This window comes from Corapipo altera, unplaced genomic scaffold (assembly GCF_003945725.1).
Source record: "Corapipo altera isolate COAL_440 unplaced genomic scaffold, ASM394572v1 49, whole genome shotgun sequence".
In the NCBI taxonomy this organism is placed as follows: Eukaryota; Metazoa; Chordata; class Aves; order Passeriformes; family Pipridae; genus Corapipo; species Corapipo altera.
In genome coordinates, this window is record NW_020884879.1 from 18,333,988 (window position 1) to 18,345,175 (window position 11,188).

Sequence of the window (11,188 nt, forward strand, 5' to 3'; positions counted from 1 at the left end):
TGTTGATAACACACTAGTGCTTTGGCCACTGCTGAGCACAACATCAGCTGTCTAACATTCCTTGCTCAGTTGAGGGCAAGGTCCTGGGAGGGGACACAAGTAGGCCAGCTGACTCAAACTGACCAAAGGGATATTCCATACCATATGAAGTCAGCTAAGATATAAAAGTAAAGGAAAGGAGCAGGAAGACAGGCATTCTCCAATGGTTGCCTGCTGAGGAACTATTACACACGCTGAAGTTTCTCGGGAGTGGCCAACTATCGCTGCTCATGGGAATTAGAGAATAAACTGTGTTATCTTCTGCTTCGCTTTTGCATGTGCAATCTTTCTCCTGGCTTCTGCTTTAATAAACTGCCTTGTCTGTACCCACAAGTTTTTTTCCATCTTACTCTCTCCTCTGTCTGGCTGGGAAGGGGAGTGATACACCGTGGCTGGGTGGGCACCTGACATCCAGCCAAGGTCAACCCACCACAATAAGTCTTTATAGATTTTGTGAAACTTCATAAACTTTGAAAGAGAAGCTACCAGCAATGTCAATATTGGATGGTCTTGAGCAGAAGTAATTAATATAAATCAAGAATATAAATGTATGTATGAGGAGAGAGAAATTCAGGAGATGCAGAAAAGTGAAATCAGTCTAGTAAAGAAATAAAACATTTTGATTATTTAAATAAATCAAACCAGTGGTACCCTGGGGGAAGGATGTGAGAAAGATAGTAGAAGAACACAAAGAAGGTGAATATAGACTTATTAAGATATCCCAAGCAGAACACTGACTTTTGATTACCTCTAAGTATAAAACTTGGGTTGGATCTTGGAACAATGGTATTGGGCTGAATACAAATATTTACAAACAGTATAAGATATGTCAAAAGCAAGAGAAAAGGAGCTTGAACTCCAGTTGCAAAAGTATCAGATATTGCAGGAATGTAAAGGTATCTGGGGACAGGGGGTAGGGTGTGGTTTGTTATGCGTTGTCACTCTTTGGAATATATTGTGAGTTATAACATTGAAAACACAAATAAGAATTATTTAAGCTGTAAGTTCTTTGGGGCAAAGGTTGGTTCTTCTTATCTGTTTGTACAGTGCCTTGACTAAAAGATGTTTATCTTTTATGGAAATAATAGTAGAGTTTATTTACATAGTTATGCACATATACATTTTTAAAAATATACACATATATATGTAACTGTTAAAAATAAAAAAGACTGACCAATAAATTGGACAATTCAGACACAATTCCAGTCTTTACTATCTCCTTACACACTCAGCTCCTGAAAGATATAAGATACTCCCTTATTCACTCTATAGTTTCTGCACAATATAACAAGACATTTGTGATAAGATACATATCTCAAAGCTTTGGAGTTTGGGAATAGATTCAAACTATTCAGATTGTGTTGGTCTGTAAAATTGGTTAGAAATCTCATGAGAACAATGTTCTCACATGAGATTTCTGGTATTGTCTTCTGCGAATCAGATCATAAATACTGCAAGAACTCTTTTTTTCAGAAGTATGCCTGCAGTTCTTTTCTCAGATGAAAATTAGAAGTATGGAACTGCATGTACATGAATAATAATGAAAGTAAAAAGTTAACCAAATATTTGAGAAAGTTTTTAAAAATCTTTTTTAAATTTTGGTAAAGATTCGAAGACTTTCTTTTTCTTTTCAGTGCCACTTGCTCATTGAAAGCAATGCACGCTCATTTTTATTCATACTTCACGTGTTGCAGTACATCACTGATACTCCATCTATATGTATATGCTATCAGTTTATTAAGGTTTTAATTATATAACTTTTCATGTTGGGTTTGTGATCCTCTCTTTGTGTCTTTCAGAACAGTTCTATTCAATAGCATTTGATCTGCTGGGAGCTTAAGGACTGAGTTGCCTCTGATGCTGTTTGCCAGCAGCAAAGGGAACTTGGATATGGTATGACTTTAACTCCTGACCATGGAGACTGATAGGCCATAAGATATTAAGCTCCCGCCAATTTCTATTTTCTCTTTCAAAGATTGCTAACCTCATCTCCCCAGGGACTGCAACTGCTGCCAGCCTTTAAACCAGCAGGAGTAATATCTGTCTCTAATTCGTAATTACTAGGTCTCCATCAGAATGATCATTGTTGGTGCTTGCCTTTATTTAATTAGTGAGTATGTGCATTTGCACTGGTGAGAAGTACAACTAGGTGGAAACATAACCTCATTCTTTTAAAAGTTATTTTTTATTTCTCTTTTTCATGCTTCTTTCAGTTGCTATATCCATGATATACTGCAGATCATTATCAGTAGCGTTAATAACATTCAATGTTATTAACAAACATTGTTGTGCATATTTTTCAACACAATTGGTATTGCAAAAGAAACAAGGATAGCACCTTGAAGAATTGAAACAGACAGTCTGCCCCTGAATTCTTACCTCTTCCCTGTGCCTACTCCCTATTATTAATGTATATTATTACTTCAAGTATGTCAGAAAAAGAGACAAACAGTCAGAGGCAGAAATTTCTCCCTAATTCACTCTGCCTAGCCAGCAAAATGTAACACAAAATTATTCAGGGGAAAAATACAATTTTCTGTCATCTCTGCCATACACTGATAACAAAGCTACAGGCTAATATGTTTTGATATTTTTGTCACTCGTTTATCATGTGACCTTTCATGCTATCATTAATACAACTGAGGGACAGAGCAGATACACTGAAATAAGGGTGTGGAGAAGTCAGATTGCTTCTCTAACAACTAATGGTCAGTCACAGCAATTTATGCTTTTCTTCAGTATAGCACTGACTGAAGAAGAGAAATTGTTATTAAAATTTGATATTACTGTCTAAGCTCTGCCATATAGAATTTGCAACTTTTAGCTATGATGGGAATACTGGGGGGGGGGGTTAATAAATTTCCCTTTGAATTATGATATTAATACAATACAACATGCTTGCTCAGATATTCAAAGGATATGCATGTGGAAAAATCATATTCAGGACACTCCAACACTGCATATTAGTGGCAGTCCTGGATTGTTTTATTTAAGAAAAAATATTTTAATAAGATGAGTGTAATGACCTTATATTGGTTTAATTAAAATTGTTGGGGTTTTTTCATTTTTGTTTGTTTCTTTACAAAATTCCAGCTACTAATAGTGTTGCATGCTGTTCAGTAATATTTTCAGGACATGCAAGAAAGTGCAATGTGTCTTTTTTTTATGTGTGTATGTCTTTTATGATAAATGATACCTGGTTTAAATTTGCATTCAGCTTTACACCATTTCTAACAATGGTCTAGCTTTTTATGTTGCCTGTAGAGTCTGGTTTGTTAAAATTCCAATATAAAACTAATTTATATTTGACATTAATGAGTTAAGAAATGTTTTATACAGTACATCAGAGCTGAGAGAGAACTTTACAGCATTCTAGTAAAGCAAATTACTTCTGAGTACAATTATTATGTGAAAAATGGAAAATCTTTCACTAATCTAAGATACTTGTCCTTTCAAAATCTTGTGATTTTTAATGTTTATATTAAGAAAGGACTGAAAATTTAACAAATACTTTCTTTTTTTTTACATTCTATTGGGGGAATTCTAATATAACTGCTTGGATGAGATGTTTTTCATCAGTGTGCATGTCTTGTCAGGTCAGAGTAAATCACTATATTAATTGATAAAACAATATTAAAATACTTTAACAATTTACAACATTAAATAATTTTTTTTCCTGAGTGTGACTTCTTGCATGAGTATTTGAAAATTACCTTTGCATCTGCAAGCAAATAAGTAAGGATGAGTTTTAAATGGGAGGATTTTTAAATAGGTCCCAGAGAGAGGCTTGTAGACTTGAAATGAATCTTTTTGCATTAGATCTGGTTGCAGGGTGAAAGTTTAAGTTTGTTATTTCAAATGTAAGGGCCTGATTTCTGGAAAATTTATGCAAATTCATAATTGAAATTGCCAAAATATTGGGTGACTTAGATTTGACTACTTCTGTCAGTAAATTCACATGTTTGCAGAAGTGAATCTAAATATATTAATAGAAACAGTGGATGTATTGGCACTACTTAGAAATACGATTTGATGATTTTTTTGCTTAATATTTTTTTAAAAAATCCATAACACGTATTTTTAAACATTTTTAGTCCATTTATAGTCAAGTGGGCTGCATACTGTACACATGTAAACATTTATATAAGTATGCATATATACAAAGTGAACTATATATAAAATAAATTCTGAGTATCCGATTTATATGTATGGATAGTAGCATCAGATAAGAAATAAGAAGCCTGTTACAGTCATGCAAACTTTAGAACATACTATAGAATATTTTTAGGGGAGGTAAAGAATTTTTACTTTTTGGTATTCCTGTAGTAATCTTTCTAACGGTGTTCTGAGTGTATTAGTATCACTTCTAACTTTTGCTAATTAATAATAGTGCTTTCTGAAGTAATTAATGAGAAAGAATAGAAGCAGGAATAATCCTATTAATACAAAGAATTAAAAATTAAGTAAACCCATGGAAAAATAATGTTTTTGTGGTGAAAAAAACCCTGTAAATAACTACTCTAAAATACTTTTCTGTATTGGTTATCCATTAAAATAAAAGCATCTTGTATACTATTCATATAGAAGAATATTAATTATCTTTTCTCAAATGATAACCTTAGAAAAAGAATACTATGAAGTGTGTTCTTTCATTAGTGTACACTTTATTATTGTCTAAGCAAGACATTGGCTAAGTGGACTTCCCTTTTACCTCCCTATCGCTAACAACAGTCCTGACCTGGAGATGCAGCCTCTTTCAGGATAAGAAGAAAATGCGACTATGCATGCTTAGAATATGCCACCCTTGAACAGATAATATATCAAGCTGAATTGTATTTAGTCCTTTTCCTTTTTCTTCTTGTTCCTTTTTTTTTTTTCTTTTTTTTTTTTAATAGGAGAAAGTAATGGTAGTGGAGGCTTTGGGGAGGTAAGTGACTGCTATCAACAAAGGATTCAGCTGGACTGAGAATCTCCAACCTGTTTAATGTGATGCTGTAGGGAAAATTTGGAACCTTAATTATGGAATGATACAGCCTCCCCACTTAGATATTGCACACCTATATATTTTATAATTTACATTTTGTGTAGTCTACTCCTTAATGTCAAAATGACAAAGGAAACCAAAAGGTAAAAAAAGAACTAAATGCTGTTTTATGAATAGCTTCCTATAGAAGTGCATTTAAAAAGTATGATTTTTTCCTGCAAGCCAGAAGGAATTATGAAACGTCATCTTTTGCTGTAAGCACACCTTAATAACACACATGGCAAAATTTTGTTGATCTTTCCAACTTTGTTCAAAGTGTATGTGCATGTGTTAAAGTGGAATCACTTATTGCTTTAATATTTGTAACAAATTTATTGCAAAACTATGAAATAAGAGTCTTTCATTCCCTGCTCTCCTACTATAATGTTCAACAAAAACATACAAATGAACAAAAAAGGATGAGGGATTTTAAGGCTGACATTTGTGTTTGCATGTAAATAAAGCACAAGCCACAAACAAAGCCAGCAATCTCACATACTTGCCTTCAGTGGTAAAGGATGGAAAGGCTGCCTGCTACCAATCAGCAAGTGGTTGCTATGGTTACAAGGTCAGGAAATATGCCTTTTCCCCAGTTGTCCAAGGCTTGCACATGTCACTTCTGAAACTATGAATTTTATATACAGGTCAGGAGATGCATACCAAAGAAATAAACAGTGAACTGGACCATAATGACAGCTAACGTTCAAACGTCCTTGAATTTTTTAAATTTCTATCCAAACACATTTTGTCATTTTGAATGGGTTGGGGTTTTTTGTATAAAATTGGAGCAATTCTTTCCTGTAGTGAAATTTTGCAAAGTAGGTACAAACTATGCCTCGTTATTATAAGCTGCATCAATAACTTGCCTCAGAAAGATACTTATGTTCTTTCCCTTTATTTTTTTAAACTCTTTAAATTACAGCTTTGGAGTATTATAAGAATATAATTTGATGCAACTTAAGAACTGAGAGTAATAACTACTTTCTGAAAAACAGATTTAATAATGCTGTATTTATCTGTAGACAAGATGGTGGTTAAGCTGTTAATGAAATGCAGATGGTCCTGTTTTAAAGTACAAATGCTTCTTTACTCGATATGTTAAGCTTTAGGGGAGTTTTAATATAATCTCTAAAGGTTGAGAATGATATAGTATTTGTAAAATGAGTGAATTGTGAAAGGAACGTTGATTGTTTATGTGTCGTTGAAGAATTTACTAGGAAAATTAGTCAAAGGCCTCTCGGGGGACTTAGCATTTTGCTACAGATAAGGTAGGTCAAGTAAATTTAGTGATGGTTATTAAAGGGTCTGTACTATTTTTGCTTTGTATTCCGTAGTGGTACATAGTAATCCTTTCTGTATTTCAAACCTGTTTAAAATCTAGATTTTATTGTATTAATATTTAAGAACCATGATAATTTTTTCTGAACTTTCAACTAGGAACTGCTTAATGGATTTAACAAAAAGTGAACAAGTTTTAAGTGTTATTTATACAATTGCAGTTCGAATATTAAGTTATGTTGCTTCTCTCCAAATGTGTACTATACAAATGTTATAGCTATGTAATTACATCTTGCTTTGTATAAAGTAGTTGTTTCTTTACAAACTGGGGAATGTACAGTAGAAGTAGTGTGCAGCATTTTAATAACACAGTATGCAGCACACAGAGTTCAGAGCACTTGTAATGCCTCTTATTTTTTTCCCTCTGTGCTGTATGCAAAGGGAATTAGAAGTTGAATTAATTGTTCTTTTTCTTGAATATTCCTTCGCACATTATTTTTGAAAAAGTTCTCATAATACAGTATGTCTGTTGTTTTTATCATGCTGCTTGCTGTGGATCTCAAATTTCATTCATTGATGTGAAAAGCCTAAAAGAGACCAAAATAGACAAGCAATACAAAGAGAACATGATGTTTTCCTTTCATTTTGTATTATACTTTTTGTTAAACTGAATATTTTTATTCTTTTTATTTTGGTTGTGGGTGGGTTGAGGATTTTATTTTATTTTTTGTTTCTTAGGGATTTTTTGGTTTGTTTTTGGTTAGGAAAGCTTAGTCTTTATCTTGATAGCAATCTTTCCCTTTTCATTTTTTTTACCCTATTTTTTCCTCTTTCTCTTTTTTTAGCAGAAAGCAGCATTCAAATGAGAAACTAAGTACATTTCTTTTCAACAGGCAATTTACCCCATGATGAGATATGCTTTCACTTTTTTTTTTTTGACATTCTAGCATCTAGCAGCACAGCAGGTATCCAAAGGTTAGGTTTCAAATAAAGGATAACTACATTCTTACATTAATAGATGCCATTGTATGAATATGTCATATTATGCCAGCATTTAGTACCTTTAATTGTTTTCCTAAAATTATACACAATAACAAAGACATAGACAAAGTTAGAAAGATTTAAAAATGTATTTCTTTATCATTATTGTTCTATTTGTGCAGTTAGCTTTTTCTGTAGCATTAAATTTTTTATACATGTAATATCATTTGAAATTAAGAAATAATTTGAGAAATTCTGCTATTTGTAGAATCTACGAGAAGCATATTTTAATTATGTGCTTGCTACTTGAACTGAGAATAATATATTCTGGTGTTCTACCTGTAAGATTGAAAACTATTCTAAGCAGTCTGTAATAAAATACTGTCCTGGGGAAAATGTAAATATAGGTTTTATAGATGTGACTGAGGAATACAAATCTGTGTTACTAAGAACAGACTGTAGCTAATGCACTTTTAAAAAGTAAGATTAACAAGATTTTTCCATTCTTACATAGTTTTACCATGAGACCATATTTCACTCTCTTACGTACTTTTTTCTCCTTCTGTGACCTTTTTCTATGGCCAAATGAGTCTAGGTTATGTGTCTTGTGGCCTGTGAGCAACCTTGCCCATTAGCCAGTCCCCAAACCTTTGATGTGAACCATCAGCCCTACGATTTCTGTGGTTCATTCATTTTTTGTGGTTCTCTAACGATCTCTGCCCTAGCTCTGAATCCTGCCTTTATTGTAGACAGAGCTGACAACAGGCAGCCTTGTCTTTCATTTCCTTGATGTACTTTGTACTGCAGTATGGCTTTTGTTAGTATTGATGCAAACATTACCATAAACCACCACCTAGGGACTAGAAACAATTGACTAACTGTTTTCAAATCCAATACACTTAAGTTGATCAGACACAAAGTTTAAGTACAGTTAGCTATAACAGCACCAAAGCTGTGTGGTCTCAGCCTCTATAGACTGAAAAATAAAGGTCAGTGGAATGAGGATGCTTGTGTCAAGACAAACTGCAATGAAATTTATTCAGGAGGTGAATATTGGACCAAGAACTCATTTCTTCACTTGTCTAACATGAGAAATATCAGTTTTACTATCAAAACTGTTTGAAATTATATCCTTTTTATCTCATTTAAAAGATCACTTAGCAAGAAAAAATGGGATTATGGGGAGAGAGCAACCATTTTAGAAGTAAGTTCAGATTGTGATGAGATGCACATTTCAAATTGGCTAATGTTAAAATTTCTCAATTACATTCTAAACAGCAGGCTAACAATCACTGAACTCATTATAACTGAGTATTTCTCTGAATATGGAAAAATTTCAAAGTTAGCAATACAGAAGATGCAAAACTGTGCCTGACCCTTTTTGTACAAGGAGCAGTGGCAGGGTCATTTGCTTTTTGAGCTTCCTTAGATCCTGAATTCAAGCCTTTGTTAAAAGGGCTATTCAGATTCAGTTTCCGTATGATTCTTCAAAGATGTCAGTTGCTCTTTGAAGTTTCCTCCTAAATTAAGCAGTTGAGAACTTAAGAAAGTGAAACAAAAAGACTGAGAAAATGAAGTGGATTCAAGGATCCATGAATATTTCAGCTGTCATAAAAAGCTTCATATTGAGCATACAGTAACATGATTATTAACCTTGTGATTTTTTTTAAGTATGAATATGTTAAACTATAGTATTTAAACAGTGAATGCAAACTAGCCAAGCAGGAGCTGAAAGAATTTGGGCTTTTAGTGGAAGAAGGGAGCAGGACGATAAGAAAGCATATATTGACTTTTTCCAAAGTTTTGATGCAGAGGTTCATTAGTTGGAACTGATTCATTAGTAGATATTCTAAATTAGTATACATTACCTCAAAAAAAGTTATATGATACATTTATGAAAATCTGACCTCAGTGTTAAAGTGATTATTCAGAGTGAGCCTCTTTTAATATTAAAATTTGCAAGTTCAATTTTTCTATACTTGTTATTTTATAGAAATGGCAGTAATGCTTTTTACATTAATGTCAATCTAGAAATGAACTGTTGTCGTTGACCCAAAATTGCTTATATTTATATGCTTAGGTTATGTTTTCAATTGTCCTGTTGCTTTTACTATGAGTAACCTCCTTGGAGCAGAGACTGTTTATCTCCTCTGTTTCTATGTAACCCCCAGACGACCTTTGGTAACTTTATTAGCAATAGTAAGACTTTTTGTTGACTTTATTTTTTTATTTATTTTTAATATTGTTGGTAATATTAATTATATAGAATACTGAACAGGAGGATTTTTTTTTAATCTGGACAGTAATGTGGGGGACAACTTACCTCTGAGATCTCCAAGGAGGAAGAGACCTGCTTTCTTTTCCAAGTCCTTCAGAATTTTTTTCTTTTCAGAACAATACAATTTTGAGTAAGAGTAGGCATTACTTTACCTCATTTTGCTTCCTACTGAAAGTCAAAGAAGATTTGAATGGACTCTCTGGCTTCTGTTTCCCTTTCACTATTAAAGTCTTCTTCAGTATCTCACAACGATGTTGTCACTATGGACACTCCATCTTTTTTTCTCCCAGTTGTGAATCTGACATATTGTCAAGTCCTGTTTTCTAGATTTGGTGGTCTAAACATTTGAAGTAAGAGAAATAATTTCGGGGTTGGTGTATTCTGGGGGGTTTTTTCCCCTTCCTAGAGGACACTGTTTTTAAAGTAAAAAGAAATTGGATGTTTGAAAATAAGAAATATTCATTCCTGTTGTGACTTATTACCAGTGTCAAGCACTGACTAAATCTGAAAGTGTCAACTTTTAGAGGAAAACGTGATTAATAATCTCAACATTTTGATTGTGGAACTTTTAGCCCATAAAGAGAAAGAAGGACTGTAAGTCTTTTCAGACTAAGAAACATCTCATCTCTGCTTACAGAAAAAAACCAAGATGATTCAGAGTTGGACTGAGACCTAAAGATTACACTGAATAGAGCCAGGTCTGATTTATTGTTTATATCAGATGATGCCATTTAACCCTGTGCTGGACACAATACAGAGCTTGATATTTTGGGGTAAGGAGAAAAGGAGGATTGTACTACCCAACCTTTCACTGTCTAATGCCTCCATGTCTAATAAAGTAATGGCTTTAAATCTATGTCTATCTGTGTTTCTTGTGCCTTGTGCATTTTGTAAAAAAAGTCTGTTTTCTAGTTACTATTACAGACTGTATCTAATGATATGAAAATATGACAGTACGAACATACGCATTGACAAATTCCATAACCTTGACTCTCAAATAAGATCATTTCTGAGGAAAGTGTTCTGAGTTTTCATCTGTTAACACTGTTTTGATATTTAATATGCTGCAACTTAATTCTGAAATGCTTAATACAGCAACACACTGTTCAAACAGGTATTCGTCAAGGCAAAATGATTATTGATGCCAATAACAACATTTTGGATCAGTTTTTCAATAGCTGGAATACGGGCTACAGTCATTTTATAGCTGAAAAAATTATCCATGATAATTGACTGTGAGTCCTGAACAGGCAACTTACCCAAGTTCAGCTCAGACAACAAAGGTGCAGAAGAGCCAAAGTGATTTAAGTCCTCAGTTCAATGTGTCATACCCTCCCTGACATCACTTTATTTTTTAACCATCATCCAATGGACCGTATAAGATATATAGGGGTTGATGGCTTTGGCTGCTGAATTTACGAGTAGAATCTCTTGGTGAATTGTCCCATAATTGGGTTCTTAAAATAGATTTTCTAAGATAAGTGCAGTTGTAGTTGTGTATTGTATCCAAGTTGAGACTTTTTTTGTAAATGTGAATCAGCCATAGAAATTTATAGGGAAAATTATAATGGTCAGTGATTAATAATGAT